General features: G+C 46.5%; 2 long non-coding RNA genes across 7 annotated transcripts in view; one reads left to right on the top strand and one right to left on the bottom strand.

Moving 5' to 3' along the window:
• LOC107519732 overlaps positions 1-16,394 on the top strand; it is a 68,562-nt gene extending 52,168 nt beyond the window's left edge. For 2 of the 3 annotated variants that reach the window (XR_004954242.1, XR_004954241.1), the window contains 5 exons: positions 6,871-6,974; positions 8,476-8,566; positions 9,051-9,218; positions 10,942-12,064; positions 12,351-16,394. This is a non-coding gene — a long non-coding RNA (uncharacterized LOC107519732). The remainder of the gene's footprint in view (positions 1-6,870; positions 6,975-8,475; positions 8,567-9,050; positions 9,219-10,941; positions 12,065-12,350) is intronic. The other variant, XR_004954243.1, reaches the window with a different exon arrangement.
• The window catches only part of LOC107519736, a 399,180-nt gene that overhangs the window by 11,734 nt on the left and 361,351 nt on the right, over positions 1-26,095 (bottom strand). Inside the window, exons 6-8 of one of the 4 annotated variants that reach the window (XR_004954245.1) lie at positions 9,004-9,151; positions 8,272-8,338; positions 651-5,000 (exon numbers count right to left, since the gene is read on the bottom strand). This is a non-coding gene — a long non-coding RNA (uncharacterized LOC107519736). Of the gene's footprint in view, positions 1-650; positions 5,001-8,271; positions 8,339-9,003; positions 9,152-26,095 lie in introns of those variants that run through there. The other 3 variants (XR_004954247.1, XR_004954246.1, XR_004954244.1) reach the window with 3 other exon arrangements.

The raw sequence follows: 26,095 nt of genomic DNA, 5'->3' as shown, positions 1-26,095 counted from the left end.
GATTTTGTCAGTATTTTTCATTTATTTTGTGTTTTTATGTGTATCCTTTAATTTATTGATATAATTACACATGATCTTACTACTTTTGCCGTTTAACCTTTGTACTAGCTTTATAGTTGGTTGATCTACCACTTTTAATAAGTATTTGCCATTGTCGGTGAGAATTTTTCTTTCCTGTATTTTCTCATTTATATTTTTGATCTTTTCTACTTAAGTCCCTTTAACATTTCTCATAATACTGGTTTAGTGGTTGTGAACTCCGTTAGCTTTTTCTTGTCTGGGGAACTCTTTATCTTTCAATTCTAAATGATAGCCTTATTGGGTAGAGAAATCTGGGTTGTAGGTCCTCGCTTTTCATCACTTTCAACATCTCATGCCACTCCAATCTAGCCTGCAAAGTTTCTGTTGAAAAATTAGCTGGCAGTCTTATGAGAGCTCTCTTGTGCTCAACTGCTTTACTCTTGCTGCTTTTAAGATTCCCTTTGTCTTCAACCTTTGGCATTTTAATTATGATATGTCTTAACGTGGGCCTTCTTGAGTTTATCATTTTCGGGACTCTGTGTGCTTCCTAGACTTGTATGTCTATTTTCTTTGCCAGGTTAAGGAAATTTTCTATCATTATTTATTTAAATAGGTTTTCAATCCTTTGCTCTCTCCTATTCTTCTGGTACCCCTGTGATACAAATCTTGGTATGCTCGATGTTGTCCCAGAGGTCCCTTGAACTATCCTTACTTTTTGATTCTAAATTTTTTGCTGTTCGGATTGAGTATTTTCTGCCACCTTGTCTTACAGATCACTAATTCAGTCCTCTACTTTATCCAATTTGATGTTAATTCCCTCTAATTCTAATTTCCTCTAATGTATTCATTTCAATTATTATTTTCATTTTTTTAATTTTATATCTCCATTTTTATGTTTCATATCTCTTTGCAAAAGTTCTCACTGAGATCATTGAGCATTCTTAACACGAGTGTTTTGAGCTCTGCATCTGGTAGACTGCTTGTCTCTATGGTGTTTAGTTACTTTTCTGGATCTTTGTTCTGTTCTTTCATTTGGGACATGTTTATTTTTCCCCTCATTTTGGCTGGCTCCCTGTGTTTGTTTCTATGGATTAGGTAGACCTGCTGTTATCTCCCAGCCTTTGCAGAGTGGCCTCATGCAGTGTGTGTTCCGTGAGGCCCAGTGGCACAGTCTCTCTGTTCACCAGATGCTTTAGGAGTGTCCCTGGTATAGGTCGTGTGCATCTTCATATTGTAATTGAGTCTTGATTGCTGTTGGCACATCAGTGGGTAGGACTGACCCTCAGGCTGACTGGCTGTGAGGACTGGCCATGACTACAGCAGACAAGCCGTTGCTTGTGGGCTGACCCACAGAGCGGTAGTTGCTTTAGCAGGGCTCTGGCGCCAGCCGAGTTTGTCCTCTGGGTGTGTCATTTGTGGAGCTGGTTGGGTTTCCTCTTGTGTAATCTGAAGCCAGCCACCAGTTGGTTCAACTCTGGAGGATCCTGGGACTAGCTCTGGTACAGGCCAAAATCAGCCACCACTTGTTCCCAGCTTGGTACTGCCTACCTAGTGGGAGCGACAAACTGATCTACAGTTGGTTGGTACTTACGCTGAGCTTGGAGGTGCTCGGGACAGGCTACGCTTTGATCTGAGGCTGGTTGCCACCAGTGCTGAGCTTGGGACCCTTTAGTTGGCACCACGATGTGAGCTGAAGTCAGCCACCTCTTGTACTGGATTTGTGTCCCCTTAGTTGAAGCTATGTGCCAGGCTAGCACTGGCTGCAGCTTATGCCAGACTCATGGCCACTTGATATGGGTTGCAATGCAAGTTGAGACCATTCATACTAGGCTTGGGGCCACTTCGCAAGAGGTACAGGGCATGCCGAGGGAAGCCACTGCTTCTTTGGAGTTTGTGGACTACAGAAAGATTTTAGGAAAGTGTACAGCATGAGTAAGGCAGTCTGTTTGTGTGGAGAAGCTACTGGAAGCAGCTCAGGCTGGGCACATGAGTTGGTGGAGCAGGATCTTGGGGAATCACCAGGGTGGGGTGAACGGTGTTACCCAGGGTAATGGAGAGCTCAGATTTGCTGTTCACCTGCACCTGCCGGCTGAGTGGAAGGAGGGCTTGACAGAGGAGCAGTGGTACCTGCCAGTGTTCCCATCACCAGAGAAAGCAGCCCCAACCCCTGCCCCTCCAGCTTTTTCCCTGAAGCGTCAATTCAGTTCCTCCCCATGTACCCCTGTGCTGCCGCCCCTGCACTGGAGTGCAGAGCCAGTGAATCTGAGGAGCAAGTTCATGTGTGGTCCCTTAAGAACTCCAGGGGCTCCGGTAGCCCTTCATCTCTCTTGGATGCAATCCCCACTGATTTTCACAGCTAGATGTTATGGGGACTTCTTTTCCCAGCATTAGTGCCCTAGGCTGGGGAGCAGGCTATGGGGTTGGGACCCCTAGCTCCTTGTGGGGAGACCTCTGCAGCCAAGATATCCTTCCCAGTTCTTATCCACTACATGTGAGTGTGGCACCAGCCAGTTCTGCATCTCTGCCCCTCCTACCAGTCTCGTTGTGGTTTCTTCTTCATATCCTTAGTTTTAGGATTTATGTTCATCTAGTCTTCAAATGGTTCTCAGCGACAATTATTCTACAATTTAGCTGTAATTGTGATATGGTCATGGGAGGAGGTGATCATAGCATTTATCTACTCCACCATCTTGACTGGAAGTTCCCGGACACTCTTCTAAGATTTTTACAATGCTGTCTTGTCTAGTTGTTAGTTGATTTCCTCATAAGGGGGACTGAAGTTGAGAATAACCTCTGTCACCGTCGTGATGATATCATTTTCTGCATGTTTTCTCTTCCTGAAGAGCACATCCTTCAGAAGCTCTGCTAGGAACATTGTTTCTTACACTTAACTTAGGCATTGTCTCCTCTGAGAAGCTACCCTGAGGTCTGTCTCTCAGCCAGCTTTCTGTGTTCCCTTTCAGCACTTCTTACACTGTCTGCGAGTCTGTATCTCTCACCAGATTTGGGGTGTTGATAAGGGAGATTGTGTTTTATTTGTGTTTAAGCAGCTCCCTAGTGCCTGAAACTTAACGCACAATGAATAAGTATTAACTACGAACAATGATGATAACAGTGGTGACAGTAGTTATCTGGGTCCCCTCAACTGTAGACCCAGCGCCTTAAGTCTCACACTTTGAGAAAATTTCTCTTTTTGCTGTTGCTGTGGCTGTAACAGGACACCATGTGCTTTGACTGTGGGTCAGCTCATGTCACGACAAGTAGCCATTAGCTGGACAGATAGGTCATTAGTCATCAGCATGACCAGCTTTCTCTCCCCAGACCATCACATGGTAATAAGTGAGACAGGGCTGTCTCGGATCCTGCTGCTCTTTTGGTCACTGGTACCTCTAGGACCTGGCATGGCCCCTCTGCCTGTGAAGTAAGATCCCAAGAGGATTTCTCAGGCTTAGAACAAGGGACCAGCTATGCTGGGGCTGAGGTGGCAATGAATGGCTTTTGTGACTGGAAAAAAAAATGTGTAAGGTAAAACTCTGAGCAATTCAGGCACTGTGTGTCCAGCCATGAAGCATTCCTGGCTGTAGTCCCTAAGCAGACTGTAGAAATTTCACAAGATGCTGTTTCTTTCTCCCTTTTCACGGATTGTGGGAGGAGGAAGGAGAGGCATGTTCTTGGTTCATGAACCAGATGCTTTGTTTCTATATCATTGCTCTGAGGGAAAAAAAAGTAGCCTTGGGCAGTGGAAAAGAAAAGGCTTTTGGTGTGAGTCAGGCTTGGGTTTAAATCCCAGCTCTGCCACATACAAGCTGTGTGAATTGGGGGTAGATGACGTAACTTCACCTAGCCTCAATTTCCTCCTTTGTAAACTGGGCATGACACAAACCTTCAAAATTTTGTATGCGTTCTGGAGTTTGTATATTTAATAGCAAGCATGAGGGTGTCCTAACTTCACATTCAGTGACTGGTGCTGTTGTAGGTCGTACGTGCTGGGTGAAGCTGATTCTGCCTCCAGCACCGCCATACTCATTACTTTACCTAAAATTGATTTTCCATCTTTGGAAACAAGATCATAAGAGATAAAATGCTTTCCTGAGGAATGCTGCTTTCTAGGACCCTGCTTTAAAGCAAACCATGGCAATGGACACATTGCAAATACTAGGAATAAATTTTATTTTGAGTCTATCTGCAGTTAACTGAAGATAACACTTACTCACGTGAGAGAGGCTTTTAGAAAGAGCAGGACATCAGAGAAAGCCCTGGAGTGGGAGTTTGAACACCTGAATCATGATCTCAGAAGTACCACCTCTCCAATGGATGGCCATGGGGAAAAACAGTAATAATAAGTCTGTACCATTTCTGGGAATGGCACTATTTATAAAGTCCTTTAACAGTGCATTTAGTTGCTTTAATGGATGTGGCACTTCTGTGACACATGGGACGTATACCAGCCACAGTGTTCTTTGCTGTTTCACTTTATTTTTTCAGTAACTCTAAGAGGAGTATCTTCATCCATAATTATTCTGGTTAATTTAAGGACTTTTTACCTCAGAGAGGTTCAGGGAAAGGTTATACAATCAATAATAGGTGGCTGACTGTGGAGTTGAACACCCAGGTCTGTCTGATTTCAAAACTGACATTCTACCCCATTGGGATCCCTACGCCATAGGCATAGGGTTCTCGAAACGTTACAAAAATATACGATACCCAGTTAAATTTTCACTTAAGATAATTTTTTCAGTCCGTCTGAAATATTTTGATGTATCTGAAATATTACTTGTGCTTAAACATATTTGTTATTTATCATAATGAAAATGGGGCATCATGCATTTTATCTAGTAACCCTGCTTAGGAGGCTGGTGTCACGTGAGCAGGTGAGAAGTGGTGTAGCTGAGCCTTTCTGGAGGGACCTGCGGTGGTTTTCATGGAAATGTGTCCTTCAGAAATAGTGAGCACTCTCTTCTGTGGTCGAAGTCATTAACCTTTAGAAAAACACAGGGAAGGGAAATATCCAGAGGTGATTTAGGGTGTGTTTTGTAGGTTGGCTTGATATGAGTCTAGATATTCTAAAGGGGTGTAGAGCACGAATTCCAAATCACAGTTGACAGTGACATGTACCACGGGCGGACTCCGCGGCTGGGGAAACTCCGGCTCACCCAGAAGCTCTTTCACTCTGACCGCTCATGGGTCTCACCTGGGAGCCAGCACGAGGACTTCACCTGAGGGCCTGTACTTACCGAAACCCTAGTGTAGGCAGCCGCCAGGCCGGCACTTAATTTACGGTATCTCGCTTAGTATCATGCCCGTGCTGTGAGGTTCGATAACCCCATTTACTGACTGACAGACTGAGATAGAGAATTCAGGGCCACAGGTCACGAGTAGCCGAGCTGAATCTGATGCAGTTCTGTCTGGACCCTGCCCCAGCATTTTGCTGTGTCGTTCATGGGAAGGAGGAGTGCCACGACCTGATGACTGACTGTGTCAATGTTCACTGAGTGACAGGTCAGATCGTTCTTTTTATAGTCATGCCACCTGAATGTTCCCCTGTCCGTTCATTTGCACCTATTTGGACTCAATCTTAAAGGCCCATCTCAAACCCTATGTCTGGTGCAGTTGCTTCCTGCCAATCGTGTTATTTTGTCAGGGAAACTGATCTCCCACGTATCCATCGTACCCTTATTCATAGCACACATATTTCGAATTTGGGGAAATAACGATTCTTTTATCAAGCTGGTAACTGCTGTGGCCATTGAAATTCAAAGACTCTCATCCGTCGCTATTTGGTGGCATTGATTTGCTGGGTTTTCCCTTCTCACCCACTCATAGTTCAGTTATCTGAGTGAAAAGACCGAGCTAGAGCTATAAAAACATGATTGCATTGCTGCGGTAAGTTCCCAAACTCAGACGGTTATAACCTGATGTGGGACATTCCAATTTTAACTATCTACTGCTGTTTTTATTTCATAAAGCCACTAAAAACATCCTGTACTGCTTTTATATACATCACTACTTTTATGGCTTTTGTGTCATAATAAAAGGCAGTCCATTGGAAGCTTAGGGTTTTTTTTTTTTCCAGTAGAAAAAAAATTGCCAACTTGGAATAAGACATTCCTGTCTAGTCTCTCTGCCTTCTAACTTTGTCCCATGCAGTCAGTCTATGTTCCTCCAGGCTGCCAGACTATTTTTCCCAAAAAGCTATTTACAAGGCATTGCCCTGTTCAACCTTCAAAGGGTCCCTATTGCATTTATTCATTAGGAGGTCTTACGTCCATAGCCTGGCATTTAAAGATGCCCAGTGCCTGGCCTCATAACTCACCATGTAAAACGAAACACCTCGTGTGTTCTCACTTCAGCATCTTGAGTACTTACGGTTCTATTCACAATGTGCCTTCTCTACAACTTCTAGGAAACGCTGCTGCTTTGATCCTTTCCATCAATTTAATTCTTAAAAACCCAGCTTTCCATCCACCTTTTCTAGGAATTCCTCCCTGAGATTTCTCCGTCTCCTCTCTTCTTTCAAGACATCGTTATGCCATCAAGGGGAACATTCAGGTGGCATGACTATAAAAAGACAATCTGACCTGTCACTCAGTGAACATTGACACAGTCAGTCATCAGGTCGTGGCACTCCTCCTTCCCATGAACGACACAGCAAAATGCTGGGGCAGGGTCCAGACAGAACTGCTGTGAGTTCTCACTTGTGTGAGACTCCAAATTAGGGCCAGAGTTCCCTTAAATTAGGAAGTAGATATTTTTCTTGACCCTGCACTGTGCCTCTGGTGCACATTATGTTGATACATTAGAACAGGAAAGGACTGTAGGAGGAAACTCATCAGATCCCTCCTTTTCCAGAGGTTAACTGACTTGGTCTGCGTCACGTGGAAGCTCAGCTAAAGCCCAGACAGTGCACTTTCCAGGAATGAGGAAGAGAGAAGGACGGATGCATGCCATGCATGGTAAGTAGATATCAAACGTTTGATTCAAGGAGGGAAGTGATAACTAATATGTCTAGTTAGTAGTAGAGATGGAAGCTACTCTCTAGTCCCACCAGACTCAGCAAAAGATAACCCACCAAGACCTTGGCAGAGCAGCCAAACAGGTTCTGGGTGGCATGAGGTCTCTCGCAGCATTAGAACCAACCAGTTACAAAGGTACGTGTTTAATCAGGGACCTGAACTCTCCTACTCTCCTCCCCAGTTAATTCTCTCCCTCCTGCTTCATGGTGTTTCCCATGCAGACCCCCAGCTCACTTCACTACCGGTCAGCCCGAGGACTGGTATATAATTAGTAATATATACTGTAATGTGTCCATTAGTTACCAATATTTATATTGTTGTAGAATCTCAGAAAATCACCTATTCAGACTCTGATAATAATTGACCCTAGAATTTTCAGACGATTCTGATTCCTATAAAGTCCCTTATGGAATAAAGTTGGTCACTTTGTTCATGTCAACAAACAGTTGTTGCTATTGGATAGTGTGTTTGACGCACTGCCACACATGGAGATTATGGCAAAGACGTGGCCCCTTGTCCTCGGGGCACCGTCAGTCCAAACAAAATCTTACTCCATGTCATCTTCTCCTCCCGTTAAATCTTGTATCAAACTAATCATTTTGATTTTTATTGAATGATCCACGCTATAGACATCTAAAATACAATTCTTTCCTTCCCCATAGCATCTCCTCTCTTAGCTAACCATTACAGTACCCTCCACATTCCTTGTCACCCCTACATTTCCCTGCCTCTCCCCCTTGGGAGCACAAAAGAGCCATGTGAACTCCAATATTGATAGAAACTCTTCAGTCCAACAGTCCCATATTAGAGGTCATACTCTGAGTTAGGGCCAGAGCCTTCTCATTAATCCCTAGCATTGGAATATCAACGTCACTGTTACCCAGAAGCCTAAAATCCAACTTCCAGCGTGGGTGCTGTCTGTCCCTGAGTGGTACAACTTCAGATGTCCTTGACCTTACCATCTCAGTCCTTCCCACATGCTCGCTTGGCCTGTTCTCAAAATTCCCATGATGCCCCTGATGTGTTAGAATCTCCTGAAAGTAATGTCATTTTGATCCAAATACAGGCTCTTTCTTAGCCACATAGCTCAAATGATAGTATTCCTATAATAGGTGACTGTAATCTTTAATGAGAAAAATGTAATACTTGTTAATCTTGCATTCTACACATGTAATATCTAGTGTTTTATAGGAGATTAAATAAGAGAAAGGCGGGAGAACAGTTTGTATGTGCTTACCTCTTAGCAGTCAGAATGTTACCTCTTAGCAGTCAGAATGATATTTGTGCATTCTATCAGAGCTGACCTAGTGAGGATGTGAGAGCAGTTAGATAACGGCCCCCACGCCTTAGTGTTAATACCAGAGAGGGTCTGTCGAGAAGCTGGTATCTGAAGTCTGCCTCACATTGGGGTTTCTCATGTCTATGCTTTTGCCACCATCAGCTTGACCCCGTGAAGGCCTGTGACATACCCAGTGTAGACACCGGCTCCTTCTCTTTACATGGTACCAGTAAAACGAAGATGGATCATTAAGGTAAAATTTTAATAGACATTTACAATTAAGGAAATCATAATATAACAACTTGAGCTCTATAATCAGGCTGATCTCAAGTGTAAATTGTGGCTTGGCCAACTTTTATTTCTGTGATCTTAGACAAGGTATTTAACCTTTCTATACTAAAACTTCCTATTAAAATTAAGAATTATAGCATTAACCACACTGGAATGTTGTAAGGATACAGTGAGTACATGCTAGGCGCCCAAAGAATTGGCTATAATTATACAGAACAACACTAATCTTACAAGTAAGGCGTGCTCCAGGTTTCCCATAATTGTTAGTCTATTTTTATACTGTAAGTATCATCCAAGCACCAGGCTTTCAAGAACATACCTCAAATTTAAGACTCAAAAATGATACTCTTGCCCTTCCCATCTCTTAAAATGCAAAATATTAAACATATGTCATTTCACCTGTCTCCGTAAATTTTAAAGCGGCTGCGGATGTTCTCCTCCACCAGGTGCTGAAGGCCCAGGTGTGAATTCTGTCTCCTTTGCCGATTAACAGCGGACTCGGAATCAACTGGCTTCACCTCTCTGAAGAGAAGAGAGCGGTCTTCACCTGCAAAGAAGAACAGTGACGGGTGACGGCAAGACATCCACCTCACAAGCTCCATCAGAAGTATGAGGTATGTGATAAGTTACAATGCTTAAACTACAAAGTCCCCATTAGTCACTCATATGATTATAGGGACTCAAACTTCATGGCATGGAGAAGTAGCTCAGGATCACCCAATTTCAGACTGCCCGCAGCTGTCAAGTTAGGACACGTTTGATGGAATGCTCACCGGTACAACCTTAGGACTTTTTTAGCTTTTGGCCTAAACGCGGTCCAGTTTTAAGGCAAAGCTCCCAAGTGCCCTCTAGACCAGATGAGAAAAAGCACACTGATTTTTATCACATATGCCTTCAACAATGCTTTTCCATAGTGGCCATGTAAGGCTACAACTGTTTCTAGCTTATTATAGTCTAGTAGAATGACCTTAACACTATTCTAGTTTTAATTAGGAAGCTAGTGTGGCTCAGAGTGACAACAGAGCTTCACACTGAGGGCAAGGTAGAACATGAGCACAGACTCGCCACACCCCTAGGCTAATGCTTCAAGGTTCATGTAACTGGCATAAATGAGTCACCTTCATCCATGACACTCAAGGCGGCCGTGGTCTCAGGCTGTATGGCCTCGTACACATCTTAAAATGGGGTTCACGGGTCTTACCTGAGATTGTTACGGCTCCAGGGTCTCAGGTCCCATCCCATATCTGCTAGATCACACCTTGCATTTTAGAAAGCTCTTCAGCTCACTCACATGAACGCTAAAATCTGAGACGTTCACCTCTGGATTATTTCATGCCTAGGAAAAAATGCCTGTCCCAGAGAAGCTCATCAACCCTCTGTCTGCTCACCCAACTCTAAAATAGAAGGGGAAACCTGCCTTACGATCTTCCTATGTTATATTTCATTCTCAAATATCGAGAATCATTCCATTAATTAACTTGGAAAACAAAATTACTTTAAATTACTGAATGCAGGTTCATTCTGGTGCTTAAATACCAGTGGTGCTAGAAACAATTTCTTGAAAGCTTCCTATGGTCGCACAAAGGAAGTCATTCTTGAAGAAAAAAAATAACAGCCCTGATAGAATTGCTTTTGGTTGGCAGTCATGCAGGAAGTCGCCAAATGGCTGCCTTCGCCCATTCTGTCTAAAAGGCACTTTCCAGCCATAATTAAAATCTATGCTGGCTGTGCCATTAATCGTGCCATGACACTGGTCCAGGCATTGAGAATTTCCCAGTTAAAACCCGTCATGAGTAGATCTGATCCCATGGAAGCAGGTCGAGAGAAAGACTGGAAGTTGAGGGGGGAAAAAAGTTCATTTCAGCCCTATGCATTAGCTCCCTCCTATTCTTTACACCTGTCCGCCTGCCTTATCAGTGATCTTTTAAAAGCAAAAAAGTGGGACATACTTATTACTGTAATTTTACATGTAAATTCTGTACATGGAAGCTGATCCTTGGCTCTGAACGTCACAGCATCAGGCATTCATTTCTTTGAGCAACTTCACATTTTTTCTTTGTGTTCAGCGAGGGGAGAACCTCTAGTTTGAGGCTCCAGGAACCACCACCCTGTACCTTCTGGAGTCGGCCTACCCCAGCTCTTGTAAATTGTCCCTTTCTTCCGAGACAAACTTATCTATTGCTATTCACCAAGCTCCGAGGGAGGAAGGAAATGCCTAGAACCATACAAAGGCGAACAAGTAACACTAACGACTAATTTTCTAATGACACTAATGACTAATACAAGTGCCACTTCCTTATGTCAACCCAAATACTCATTTTTTTTTTTTTTTTACAGCACACGCATCACCCAGTTTGACCGTCGTCACAACCCCATAAGCAGGGCAAGTCTGACACCAGCCTGAGGCTCAGAGAACGGACTTGTTCCCAGTGAGGTCGCCCGCTCAGTTTCTGAGACGCCCTGGTCTGAACGACCCCGTCCCGGGAGAACATCCGACTCCAGAAGCACCACAAGCCCGGCCGCTCCCCCTGCGTTCCACATCGCTCACGGCCACCTTTGCTGAAGGAAAGAGGTGATGTGTGCAGTCAGATGGGCCCGGAAGGCAGATCTCAAGTAAAGGTGTTGCTTGCGACAAGGCCACCGTGCGTGGGACACAGTTAAGTCAGGGGAAGCGTAATGTTCCAGGCTGTGGGTTTCTCTCACCTTGTCAACTCACACCATGCAGCCGATTTGACCACTAACACCTCATGAGACCTTCAGAGCAAATCCCCACAAATGGAAGCTGTGCCTTAATTATTCAGTAGCAATAAAACCCACTGTCAGCTCCCAAGTCTGCGCCACCCTGGGGCCCCGCAGCACTTTCGGTATCTACTCCTGTAAAGACAACCGCAGAACGGTGTGTGGAGGTGGCCCCAGGCCGAGGTGGACAGAGGTGAAGTCCAGGTAGGGCAGGAGGCTCTCCCCGAAAGGTGATACCTGAGGTCAGTGATGAAAAACGAGCAGAAACCAGGGACGGGACATGGACCTGGCTTCCCAGCAGAGAGCGGCACCGCATGGCCGCGGCGTGGACAAGTCCGCGGGACAGGCAGTCTCAGGAAGGGGCTCGATGGCCGTGGTGGGGCGGGGGCGAAGTCCCACAGGAGAGGAACGTGGGGCCACCTCCAGTACTCTGACTGCCTCCCTGCCACACACGGCACACACCTGAGGCGGCCAACGCGCAGGCTGCAGGCCCAAGCAGAGCCCTGCGGCCCAGGAAAGAACCAGACGGAGCGGGTGGGGAGGGTGCCGGTGCCGTTTCAGTGGGAACTTCCCCAAGCAGAACATTTTTGTTTCAGTTTTGAAGGCTCTAAAGAGCTCGGAACAGTCCACGGCGGCATGCGGGCCAAGAGACGGTGACTTCTCTGCAGCATCGGGCTGCCCTGGGACCTGGTGGGCGAGAGGCATGGATGCCCCAGAGAAGGTACCGAACAGGACCCTGCCCGCCCTGTCCCCTGGTCAGTCAAACACAGGCCAGCACGCAGTCCTCAGACCAAATGCCGCACGTCCCCGCCCTGTAAATGGAAGTTCTTTGCACAATGTCTGTAACACGCTTCAAGTGAGCGTGAAAGAGCAAGCTGACAGTTTTGGGTCATGGGCACCATCCCCGGGGGCAGACGCAGGCCGTGTGACGAGGGGGGTGCCTAAGGAGGGCCGGGGGAGGGGGTTCGCCCCAGGGCGACGATCAGGCTGTTCTTTTGGGGAGGCAGGGAAGGCGGTGACAGGACAGAGGCGCGGCAGCCCAGTCGCCCGAGCCACCGTGGCAAATAGAGAAGGGCCGAGAAATAAGGATGCGGAGCCTGCAGACTCCATCTTCCGTGACTCACTTGGCGGGTTGTCTCCCCGAAGCCAGCGCCCGTACGAGGAGGCCCCACACTTACGCCTTGTCTGCTGAGCCCTCCAGCTCCACCTGGGAACCTGGAGCCCACAGGTGGGCTCTGACCACACTGCGCCTCACTGGTCCCACCTCCCTGAGGAGTGTGAGACCGTCCTCCGCCGGCAAGGCTGAAGGAGAAGGACCCACGATGGGACGACACCGTCGCTGTGGGCCCGCGGCCGTACTGACGCTGACTCAACTCCCCTAATGCTGAGCCAGCCCTGAGCAGGATGCCGTTCTGGAGGCAGCCAGTCTCCCCGACGGACAGCAACACCTGGGCGGCCTCATCCTTACCCTTCCTGCGCGGGACTCCAGCCTGACTGCGTGAGCTCTCCATGTCCTCGTCCCAAATGAGCCCTCTTCCCTCCCTCCCGGCCTCCGTGGAGGCTCCCACAGGCCTCAGAGCGACACACCGGTGTGGACCGTCCAAATCTACCCACCGCCACTTTGGCTTCCGCTTCCGTCACATGGTAAGTCGCCCTCCCTTCCAAGCTGTCATTCACAGGAGCTTGCACTTTCTGGGCCCTCATTCTCATCGCCGATAGAACTAGTGATTCGGCAGTGCCAGCTGAGCTCGGATTCTCTTTCCACGCGACAATTTTGAGGCCACCTGCACTCCGCACACTGGGAATTCTCTCTATGGGAGATCTGTTCATGAGACCAAGACTGTACAGCTGCCTCCTAAAGCTTGATGTGAAGAGAAGCTCACAGGAAGAAGGCATCCATCGGGAGAGAGACGTCGCAGTTTAAATTCTGCCTCTAACATGTACCATTGTAAGACTTGAACACTTTTCTTGGGGAGGATAACGATGTCATGAGAGCTACTTAAATACATGATGACCTACTCTGCATGCAGCCTGATGTGAGCACTGTCTAAACATGACATCCCTAGAAACTAGGGTTGGTTCCCATTTCATAGATGAAAGGAATCAGGCTCAGAGAGAAGAGACCTGAGCAAGAGCACATGGTGACTTGGTACCAGAGCCAACAACTGCACATTGGTCTGGACATCTCCAAAGCCCACATCTTTCTCTCCCCGCCCTCGCCCGTGTCCTCCCTCTCTGCCTCTTCCACCCATATTGGGAGGAAATGTCAAGTATAATTCCTGAATCTTGAGCTTGGAAAGTCAGGCCAAGAAGTGCAGCAAATATAGTACACATGACATATCTAGTGGGAAGCTAAAAAATGTCAAGTTTTGAAACCATGAATTATTTTTCCTTCTGTTTCCTCAAATCAGCACAAGCCCATCTGCGTGTGGTTTTCCTAAGGCAACATGCTGAGAACCGCTTCCATCCAGGTCTGTCCCACTATCTTAAGCCTCCCATGACACTATCTGAAGCAGCACAGAAAACATGAGACTTAGAAAAATGGAAGCTACCTTGTGGTAGGTTTCATAAGCCCTCGCAAGTCCTTGAACCCCAATCCGAAGTACCCCAGCCTGACTGCAGATCTCTATGCTTCATTTCACAAGAAAACACGGTTTCATTCCTCAGTCACAAAAATGGTTGTTATAGGCCCCAGAATATGCTCTAAATTTCATACAAAGCTGTGCCCGACCGATACTAGGAAAAGGAAGCGAAGCACACGTGTTCGGCACTCGCCATCCATTTTCCCGTTGGTCCTGATAGGAGCCTGGCAGGATACGTGCTGTTATGGCCCCCACTTCACGGATGAGGCTCAGCCAGGCAGAACAGTTCCGTAATCAGTGACGACTCCAAACCAAACAACACTCACTTGGCCAAACACTTAGTGGGAGAGCTACTTTGAACTAAGGCAGTTGAACTGCAGAACACTGGAGCCGTGACAGACTCTATAGAAGAAAAATGTAATCCGATTTTCCTATTTCAAAGATACAGAAACTGAGTCCCAGACAAAAAAAAATGTGCCCTGTAATTGCTGACATTATATGTTCAGTCTTTAGACTTATCCAGTTAGGCTCTTATGTACGTACACTGCCAATTACACATCATTTCTTAAGCTCTCTAAGAACTAATTACGTGTAGGAGATGCCTTCAGTATCTTGCCCAGATCCTTTCTCCTGAGTGGGTGCACCCGTCCCCCAGCTGTGAACTCGCTAAAAGCTCACAGCGGTAATCGTCTCTGGACGATTGCCCTTGACTGGTGGGAGCACATGACCAGAGTAGGCTGAAGTCGTTCCCATGCGGCGCCCCCCACAGTGAGCACATGGCCAATGAATGACTGATTCATTGGGGCCCCAAAGCTCAGACCCATAACTCCATGATGGGACAACGTTCTAGAGCTCCGCATAAAACCAGGCTAAAACAAGTCTCCATTTGAGAAAACACCCTTCCTTAGCTTAGTTTTTTCTGCCCTATTCTACCTCCCCTGTCTTTTCTTAAAAACACTGCTTCAGTAAGTCACTTGCATAAGATTCATCCCTCAGACTCCACTTCTGTAGGGAGCCCATCCTAAGATATCGTCTAGGGAAGGAGGGGGAACATCGCACAGGCAAAAGCCAGTGAGAGTGGACCCTGAAATCACTGCCTTGCAGCTCCTCCCTGGATGCTACTACTAGAATGTTTAATAGGGTCTCCAAATAAGAACCCAGTGCTAAACTTAGCCCCATTTAAACTTAATGGGGCTTTAAAGACATCTGGTCAACTCCTTCACTTTAGCAGTGGGATGGCTAACACCCAATGAGGGGAAGCGACTTACCATCACACACAGAATTCAAACCTAGATCTATTCCCCACAAGTAGTATGATCAGACCAAAGACATTCCCATTCCAACTATGGAATGTATGTCACCAGCTCCAGTAGGTGGGAGAACTTATTTGTAGTGATATGGCTGCTCTCCTACATATCAACTATTGCTTGAAGAATGAAAGTCATGCTCCTTGGCCTGATGTTAGGTACTTAAACATGGCAATGCCTCAAGCCTTTGTGCTTGATATCCATGCCCCCCTCATTTACAAGCAGGATGTACGCACACTAGTCCAAACTAGAACGGCCACACACACACTACCACATAAAATACAACTGTCCAGTTTAAATATGAATTTCAGATAAACAACTATTACATTCTGGTATAAATATGTCCCAAATACTGCACAAGACATACTCAGACTAAAAACTATTTGTTGTTTATCTAATATGGCATGTTGTTTACTTCCTCCATCTGAAATTCCCTACCCTGTAGAGTCTTATAAAAAAATCCTCATTATCCAAAACCCGTTCGAATTGAGCCTTTTATGGACAGCTCTCTCTCCTTGGGGCAGACTGCCACGGACCCTGCTCAGCTAGAGGACCACTGTTACAGCATTATAATGTGTTATCAAGAATGGCTTCAATTCTGGGCTCCCAGCAACTGCGTGGCGAGGATCTTGCTTCCATTCATACATTTATCCATGCACACATGCATGCACTCATTCATTTATTCAATAGTATGTACTCGGCATCTTTGTGTCCAGCACATGTGGATATAGGATGCAAACATCAATAAATGAAATAAGACGTGTTGTCTGCCATGATAGGGCTTGCGACCCCATGGATGAGGAAGGTATTGAACAAGTAAATAACTGATTTTAAATTATTGTCATTCCTACAGAAGGAGCAAACCAAGTACTCTGATAGAGAATTATGATGTGCATAGTAACTGGAGTGGCCATAGAAGGCCCTTTAGGGAAGTAATATTTTAAGTAGAATCTGAAGGATAAGAAGTAGCCAGTTGTATGCAGAACAGAGGACAGGAGTTTTCAGTAATAAAGCACAGCCTGTGAGAAGGGCCTGAGGCCTGAAAAAGCTCGTCATTTTGAACTTATTAGAGGAACTGAGTAGCCAAGAGGGACAAGAAGCATGAGATAAGTAGGGAGCCATAAATGGTGGCCAGATCACACAGGACCTTACCAACCATGTTAAGGAGGTTTAAGTAAAGGGTGTGTGTGTGAGGCGGGGGAGGGGGGGGGCTGTTAAAGCTTCTTAGCCCGAGAAATGGCACCATCAGATTTGTATGTTTGAAAGATCACACTAATAGAGGTTCCCCCAAAATTAAAAATAGAACTACCTTATGACCCCGCAATTCTACTTCTAGGTATTTATCAGAAAAAATCTAAAACACTAATCCGAAAAGATATATGCACCCCTATGTTCACTGCAGCGCTATTTACAATAGCCAAGATATAGAAGCAACCTAAGTACCCATCAATAGACAACTGGATAAAGAAGAGGTGATATATAAATACGATGGAATATTACTTAGCCATGAAAGAGAACATCTTACCATCTTCAACAACATGAATGGACCTAGAGAGTATTAAGACAAAGACAAATACCATATGATTTCACTTATATACGGAATCTAAAGAACAAAATATACAAACAAAACAGAAATAGACTCATAGATACAGAGAACAAATTGATGGTTGCCAGATTAGGGGGGCTGGGTGAAAAAGGTGAAGGGGTTAAGAAGTACAAGGTGGTAGTTACAAGACGGTCATGGGGATGCGAAGTACAGCATAGGGAATAGAGTCAATATTGTAATAATTATGTAGAGTGTGGATACCACACTACTGGGGGACCATTTTGTAAATTATATAAATGTTTAATCGGTATGCTGTTTACATGAAACTAAAGCAAATATTTAATGTCAACTATAATTGAAAAATAAAAATTAATAAAAATCACCTTTACTGCTGTGAGCCTCTTTCCCCTTTGAACTCACAACATCCACACTGGACGCACTTAAAAATAAACATTTGTTAAATAAATGAGTCTGTTGCCTTAGCTGACCCTTGCTTTTCCCATCTGTAATAGCACCATTGGAACTTCATCCTGATACTCGTTCATACAGGTAGCATGCCGTCTCACTGTGTGTCCCCACTGAAGAAAGTCATCAGAGGAGTATTTCGAACTCTCAGAAATACTCCTGTTTACTTTGGAAGGACTTTGGTCTACAGGAAGAACTGAGATAGGACATAGCAAACTTTTACCAAGTAGCATCTTGGCTTTTAAATTAAATGTCAGCACTGGGTTCCCCTGGGAATCTGGCCCAGGCTTCCGGAAGGGAAGTTCTGATCAACAACATCGGCCAGACCCCCGGTATGGGGCAGAAGAGAAACTGCCTTCAGGGGACGTGGGGAATGGCGGTACCTGCTCCCTGTGTGCAGATGCTGGGACACAGGTGGCCCATCCCAGGGTGTGTATGACCAGCAGTGGGCAGGGCGGGACCTTTCCATTGCTATGGAGGAGAAAGTGATGGAGGGAAGAAGGATGTGCTCCACTTCCTTGCAGTCTACCCTCTTCCTGCAGTGAAGACCCAGCACTGAAGGATTTACAGGCTGAGGACCTAACCCATTGGTACCGAGAAAGGTGTTAAGTTCCAAAGCTGAAAGAAGAAAAGACAGGAGGAGAAGGAGAGTCTCTTTTCCTCTTTTTCTTCTTTTTGGCTGGGAGTTTTCTGGACTCAATAAAGTCTGTATCTCTTATATCAGGACTCTAGGGTCTCCAAAACTGTCCCTAGGGCCTCTGAGGTTTTATGGTTTACTGTTCCCCCTCTTTCTCAACCCATCTCAATCCCGAAATACCTTAAGGTCTTCTGTTCTGCCCCACTCCTCCTGTGCACCAGTGGAAGGCTCACCACGCCCTCCCCCGAGCACCACTTGCCCTGCATCTAGACCCTCCTCACACCTTGGCTGTTGCCCACCTCATGCTGCAGTCAGTTACATCCCATGGACATCAGCTCCCTTGAGAACAAAGAATACCAGCTCTCCCTCTCTGAATGCCCTGTGAGGTGAAGCCCCATTCTTGGAGGAATCAGAAAAAGGAGGCAGGAGCAAAACCTATCAGCTAGCATTTCCATGAACATCTCATTTCCTTTTCACAGTGACCCTGTACAGTGGTCATTCTGCTATCCACATTTTTCAGATGAAAGATCTGAGGTTCAGAAAGGTTAAGCAAAGCCCCTGGTCACCTAGCTATTAAGTGACAAAGTCTAAACAAGTCTAAGCCCATGGAACGCCAGTGCTGATGCCCCCACCTCCAGCAGTCAGGCCTACCCCAAACAAAGCTACTTAACTTTTTAAGAATATTTGCCTCCCTTTCCCATCTGCGACATACTCTTCTCCTGCACTTTCTGCAAAGATCATTTGTTCCCACATCTCACACCTCTCCTCCAGCCCTTCCCTGAAATCTGGTGTTTAATGGGAGTGAGCTTGCTAAGCCTCCTGCAAACACGACAGGAATGTGGGCACTGTCTGGATTCCAAGGGACCAGATTGGACCAGAGGCACCAGAGCAGACTACATCTGCTACACGTGCGATGAGACATTTTAGTCTTCACTCCGTTTGACGATCTCATCTGGAACATTCACAGTCTTGGGGAAGGCAAACATGATCATCACCAGCAAGGATTTTCTTTTGTACCCTTCTCTGCAGGTCAGAAGTGCTAAACTATAGATAGAAGTCTCCTTTTGGCACCCATTTCCAAAAAATAAAGTCTCCTCTGCAAGGCTGAGACACTTTTTAGGATCAAGTCCTTGGTCTCTGACTACAGCTGTGGTCTTTAAGTCTACTCACAGGTGGGCTCTCACTACACAGAGGGCAAAGAACATCCGGTCTCAGGACCTTGGCAGGAATGCAAGCTCCACACCCCTGGTAGTGCTTGGTGGTGCCGTTTCCTCTACCTAGAATTTGCTCCTATGTTTCCTTGTGAATTTCTTCTCGCCCTCCAAAATCCATCTCAAATGACCCTTTCTTGAGCTTTCTCTGAATCCCTGTGACCTTTTCAGTAGGATGAATCACTTTAGAATGTGACGAGAACATAGCATCTGGTACAAGCCTCTACTCATCATTCACTCCGCAAATATGTGTGCTTCACCCGCTATGTACTAAGCACTGCGTCTAGCTGTAGGGATACAGCAATGGACCAGAGAAACCGAACACCTTCCTTCACGAGGTTTATGTTCTGGTGCATAAACTGTCTCGTCATGGAGTCTCCTTCAGTACACTGTGCTGCCAGCAAAGAATCCTTAATTCCCATCTTTGTTTCTCTGGGGCAAAGTATGGTGCCCGGCACTTGGTAGACATTCAATCATTGTATTTATATTCAACCGGGGAAGATGTATGTCATGACTGGCCAGGAAGCCTGGCTCTGCCAGAAACAACCTGTATGATTTCAGACCAAAACCAGTTCCCATTCTCAGGCATAGTGTCCTTACTGAAGCTGAGAGCCAGGGAGGAGACGCTCAAAGGGGTTTCGTGGAGCAATAGGCTTCAAATGAACTGTATAATCCACAGTGTGTTTTTCATAGGAGAAGGGAAAAAATTAAAGGCTCTGGGAAGATCCTAACTGGATTTAGATCCAGAGTTACCAGGAAGTCTCAAAGTCTCAGCCAGTTCCTTCTGATCCCAAGCCCTAGCAATCTGATAGCCCATCTGCAGATCAATCCCATTGATCTTGCTCTGTAACGAAGCCACTTCCCGACAATGTGGAGGTGCCTGCTGGGGCTGACCGCCATTCTGCATGGTCGTGTGCGTATACAAAGACGGGGTGTGTGAGGCATACACTGGCCCCTCTCTGTGTTAATGGTGATGTTTCTTCCTGCCACAAAACAGTCATACACAGGGTGTGAAGAAACCCCTGAAATCTCACCAATGCATCCTCCAAATAGGGGCAACAAGGTAGCTACTGTGAACAGGATGAGACAACCCCTTAAAGTCTTTTCTCCTCACCTAGAAAGGCCGATGGATTCGGACCTAAAGATGGTAAACAACCAGAACCCTTTCATCAAACGCCATCACGTCGTAGGTGTATGGAGAACCTTCTTCTAAGGTTGAAAGGGGGTAGATGGTCAAGGGTAGATGAGCAGGAGCAGCTGGACCTCATAGAATGAAACCTGAGGTCCTGATCTCCACCTTCTAATTCTTGCCTACTCCCGCTGGCAACTCCACACTCGTCTCAGGGGGGCGCTGTTTCCCCCAGTAAACTCCATGGTCCAAAGGTGGACACAGGACCCTCCCCTTAATTCTCTGTGGCAGGACTGAAACAGACAGAGCTGGAAACTTCAACTGGGACTCATTAAGGACTTGCAGGATAACAAAGGGAAATTAACTCAGAGGATCACATAAGGGAAAATCAGGCCGCTCGACACAGATCCACCTTGGTCTCTGGACTTTTAGTGGCGTCTCCATCCTAGGGCTGGGTTCACCTCCGTAAGGTGCCCCGGAAGTCGCACCACTCGGGCACCACAGCCCGATGTCTGCCCTCTCAGAGCCTGGGCACAAGAGAACGAGTCGCAGGATAAAAGGTGAGTGTTCCCGATGCCCGCAAGGTCAAAGGCTCCCTTGGTAACTAACGCACATTATCCTGCAGCTGTTTACTGCATTGACAGACAGCGTTTCCTTGGACACCTGTCCACATTAATGCTCACTGATCTTTCTCATTCATTAAGTAGCTCCACGATGTGCTTACAGAGCAGACGCACAAAACACCTCCATTTATTCAATCATTCCCTGTTGATGAATTGATGGCATTCTAGTTTTTTCCAGGTTTTTTTTTTTCATGAATGCAATGGTACAATAAACATTTATAATAAAATCTTTCCACTTTATTTCTGAAGGATAGTGTCCCAGAAGTTGACCGAGCCATTTTTCACCAGAAGCTCATATTATTTCCTTTTAACGGCTCTTGGTTGAGATGAAAACCTACTGACGTGGTCAAGGGTAGATGCCAAACCCCTGGCTGGAGCCTGTTGTCCTAAACCCACATGACAAAATGACCTTCTGCCCTTTGGAGGTCAACCCTTAGGGGTGGGCCTTCAGGACCACTCAGGACACTCGTCCCCCGCCATCCCCTTCCAGCCTTTACTCATGCTCCACAATGGTCTCTCCTGAGCTGGGTCTTAGAGATTCCTTTAGAGAAAAGCCAAAAGCCATCAACCACATGACAGTAGCAGCAAGAGGAAGACGGTGCACAGAAAGAGCTCAAGACTCGAAGAGTTGGCCACAAAGGCTCATGATGAGGATTCAGAGGGTACAGAGCTGACAAGGCAACAGGGGCCACCTCCACCCTCTCATCCTCCAGACCGACTGTCCCACTGCATTAGCAGACTGTCCAGAAACTGGTCCTGTGGGGCCCCATTCATGGACGGAGTCGTTTCTGGGAGATATCGCCCTTCCTTCTCCACTTCCTCACCGCCTCACCCCTTTGATACCTGTCCTGGATAGCAAGCTGCAAGTGACCCTACAAATCTAACTTTTATAGCAGTGGTCCCCATCCTTTCTGGCACTAGGGACTGGTGCTCCAATGAGAATCTAACGTCTGATGATCTGAGGTGGAGCTGAGGCGGTGATGCTAGCGCTGGGGAGCGGCTGCAAATACAGATGGAGCTTCGCTCTCTCGCCTGCCGCTCACCTCCTGCTGTGCAGCCCAGTTCCTAACAGGCCACAGACTGGTACTGGTCCACAGTCCAGGGATTGGAGACCCCTGCTTTATAGACATTAGAACAACAGAGGGTGCAAGCACAGATTCTGGACCCAAACTACCAGGCTCAAAGCCTAGCTCTGTTCCATTTCAGCTGTGTGATAAGACAAGTTATTTACACATTGGATTCTTTTGGCCTCAGCTTCATCATCCATAAAATGGGGATAGTGACAACTCAAAAGGATGTGAAGATTTAGTAAGAAGAATTTGTTTCCCTTCAAATTGGTGCCCAGATATAGATATATCTTATATACAAAGAACTTAAAACAGTGGCCCATAGTAATCTTCCAGAGTCTCAGCTTTTACTATTGGCCACATACGCATCATTAGGACTGAGACACACTGGAGCACTGTGTTCCCTGCCCATGGCATGCTGCCAGACCCCTGCACCCTTGCCCACGCCTCTCCCTTCCCTCAGACTGACCTTCCCCCATCCAATGCCTGCTTCTCCAGTTCCTTATCTTCTTCAAAAGCTCAGTTCAAATGGTACCCCCATTATAAAGCCTTCAATATTCCCACCTATCTTCCAAGACCCCACAGCTTTCTCTCCCATCTTGTCGTACAGCAGGCCACCTCCTCAGCCCAATCGCTCTCTGTCTTACATTAGTCATGTACGCCCTTGACTAGCTCTCATTCGAGTCGCAAGTTCCTTGACAGCATGGCCTGGTTGAAATTCTTCTGTCCTCTTCTCTGTCTGCCAAAGTCTTTGGCAGACACACAGTGATACTAAATGACCAAGTGAACAGTGTCGTCTCAGGAACCCTTTGCAGTGACAACATCCCTGCCCACCTTGGACTTCTGTTCCACTGCTGCATGAACACTGAGGCTTCCTCTCAGCGGTTAGGCAGATGGGCAGACTCCCAGCGCCCTGGGGACGACCGCAGAGCCTGGAGGACGGCAGGATGGCCACGGCATCATGAGAAGTCTGAGGCCCAGGCTGGGTAGTCACGTGAACACAGGTATCGATCCTGCTGGCTCGGAGCACGTCGGAAGCTTCAGCCCTCCTGCGGTGACGGCCCACACACCTCACCAGCTCATCCCCTATCTCAGAGTTCAAGTTTTAATTTGAAGTGCAGAGTCTGACCCAACTGAAATGGAATCCGGGGAAGGTCGAATCCTATTAAGTCACCAGACCATAAAGCAGAACTAGGTATAAAGTTGACAAATTGCTTCTCCCAGTGGCAGCAGCTGTGAAGCACACACAGCACGGCTGGGCTCTGACCCAGCGAAGGGCCAGCGACTCCCTCCTTTTCCCCAGGGACTGGTCTGGTGTGCCACATCCTTTCCCATGCACGGAGATTGAGTGTTTAACAACTAAGTGTTTAACGTGGTTCCTTGTATTTTACTTTCCAATTTGAAGAGAACCTGGGCGTCGCAGGGCCGGCTGGCCTGCGGGATGACAAGTCTGCCACAACCCTTCGGCAGAGCATTTCTGCCTGTTGTGCACAAAGTTAAAACTGCACAAGTCCCACAATCCTGCCCTTTCCCTCCCAGAGAGTCCTGGGTGGAGCCAAAGGTGTCAATCACACGCTCCTGAAGAGAGTCCCCTGCCTCCACTGAGGTGCGCACCATGCTCTTTTTTATGCTCTGTCCCAAGGAGATTGCGTCCATGGTGAGGCGAACACTGGACATTTTACCTATGTGAGCTCCCATCATGTCAGTGTTATGGTCTCCACCCTAAAAATGTGCAAAGAGAGGTCCAGCAACAATAGTTACTTATCCAAGGGCAAATAGCTAGTAGAAGGTCAAGCCGGGATATAAAGTTTAGTCTTCCTGATTACGAATGTTTGAGTCCATCACACAACACGCTTCTCCTTGCTGCCTCCAAAGCCCCGACTCCAGTCGACAACGGCTTCCATGAAACCCAAAAAGCAGCATTCTCCACCTGAAGTGGAGCTTTCACAGCGAAGTCATCCATTCCGTTGCAGGGTCTTTCAATGGGCTTCATAGCTTTCCAGAAACACGCTGCTACAAGTTTTGTAGGCAGCTCTGCTGTCGGCCCCTGGCTTCCATGTTTCTCCTGAGCCCCCACCCATTCGACCCAGACGGTTCTTGCGCTCAGCCTCAGTGCTATGCTGACTGCCCCACCGCCAGCCCCCGGTCCTCATCTCAGGGCCCTTGGTCTAGTGAGCTGCTAGAGAAAGCTCCACCCTCTGCTTCAGCACACGAGTGAACCTCTGTAAGTGTTGGTGCCCTCACCTGTCAAAGGGGATACTGTAACCGCGCCTCCCTCCTTCGAATGCTTTGTAGGTAAAATTCTGGTCCTGTCTTATGCATAGAAAGTGCTTAGGGCAGTAACTACAACAGAGTGAAAGCTCAATACATGTTGGCCCCATCCTCCTCCTCATCAGCTGCTCTGTCTGGTCCCAAGTCACCAGAGGTCACAGGGCCAGCAAGCCCACCTTTTGCTACAGTAAAGATAAAGGGATTGGTTGAGGAGGCGGGGGCTTACACAGAACAGGGTAGCCCCGGGCTTACCGCATATTACTGAGAAGCTATGATTTCCTTCTTCCCTTGGACCCAAGATGAGACCCAACATCGGCTCTCTCCTAAATGCCTTGCCTTCTGATTTCAAGCCATTCACACTGAAAGAGACTACTGTGCCCGACTTTCTTTCTTTGGGGTTCAAATTTTCAGGGCATTCATATTCCTCATGAAAGACTCTCAAGAGGACCCATCCCTCTGGCCCACTAGACACTGGATCCATTGGGAAAACCTTTATTTCTCAAAGAAAATAGAGACAGAATTTGGGCCACTGTTCTACTGCCTGGATCTTCGTCCCTTCCTACTTCCGCAGTGACAGTCAGTTATCACCGAAGGCAACTGTATCCATTCTTTCATCCACACTCATTAACTTGTTATTTGAATCTTGTTTAACTCTACCCAAGAGAGTCCAAATTCTGAGTTCTTTCAGATATGGATCTTAATTTTTAAAGCATAAAATTTATAATAAAAATAATATTATGAGTCTGATAGATATTTTGGATAAAAGCTGTTTTTTCTACCTTTTCTGCTGCATTCTTTGCATTCCTTTATGCCACAAGAATCTACCAAAGGTCTATTATACACCAGGCACTTTGCTAGGTATCAGGAATACAGACAAATAAATCCAGTGTGGGTCCCAGAATTATAATGGAAGTGTTTGCATGGTGCAGTAGAAGCACAGATGAGGGTAATGAGCTCGGTTCTCCCTTAAAGAATGACAACCTGATGCCATGCCACTCTTGGAAAATGCCTTCTTCCGTCAAGTTGTGGCTCAGAATTCATCTCCTTAGGAAAGCATTCTTAATAAATGATTTAAAGCTTCAGAAAAGTACAGAGAATTTCAAAGAATTTCAAAGACCTAGAGTCATTGGGTTTCAACCAGATTTCCCCCTGACAGGCTTTAGAACAGGTCCCAGTAAAATTATTCATTCCATTCTGGGAAGTTTGACCTGGGAAGTAACTAGATCTGGAATACGGGTACTTCCCAGAAGTTTTCCTGAGCCTGAAAAAAGAGAAGGAATCTAGGGAACTTCTCAGCAGCCTAGGGAACATAAACGAGCAACTTCCCAAACCTTTGGGGTTTCTATCCCAATCAGTGATCTCGGGAATTTCATGCAGACCATGCTGCACCCCACTCTCACTGTGGGTGTCCTCATTTTTATGTGAGGGATGGGCCGTGGGTTCTTTGCTGGGGAAAGCTCAGAAAAGGCATTGTCATCTCTAAGTCAGTTATCACATTCGACTCATGACTGGGTATGAAAATAATTAGCAGCCATTTCACCCAAGGGGCTGTTTTTTTTTTTCAAAGAGTAACAGGGAGTTCTTCGCTCTCCTAAATGTTTCACTATTAGTGAGTGCTTCATTTAACACCAGAGGCATCAAGAACAACCCACTTCTCACCTACACCATTCCCATGACTGCACAGGCACAAGAATGAGAGAGAGAGAGAGAGAGAGAGAGAGAGAGAGAGAGAGAGAGAGAACGAACTCTGATCTTTGCTTAGTATAGTTTTCAACATTCCTAACTGGATTTCAGAAGACGTGATTATTTCCATTCAGTGTCCTCTCTACTGAATGTAAAAGGAGAGAGTCAGGACTCCTGTCAACATTCCAGCTTCTCACACGATGAATCTAAAGAATATCACTTCTTATCGGC

This window comes from Rousettus aegyptiacus, unplaced genomic scaffold (assembly GCF_014176215.1).
Source record: "Rousettus aegyptiacus isolate mRouAeg1 unplaced genomic scaffold, mRouAeg1.p scaffold_m13_p_14, whole genome shotgun sequence".
NCBI classification, from domain to species: Eukaryota; Metazoa; Chordata; class Mammalia; order Chiroptera; family Pteropodidae; genus Rousettus; species Rousettus aegyptiacus.
The sequence above is the reverse complement of the archived record's forward strand: the minus strand, read 5'-3'. Positions and strand labels throughout refer to the sequence as shown.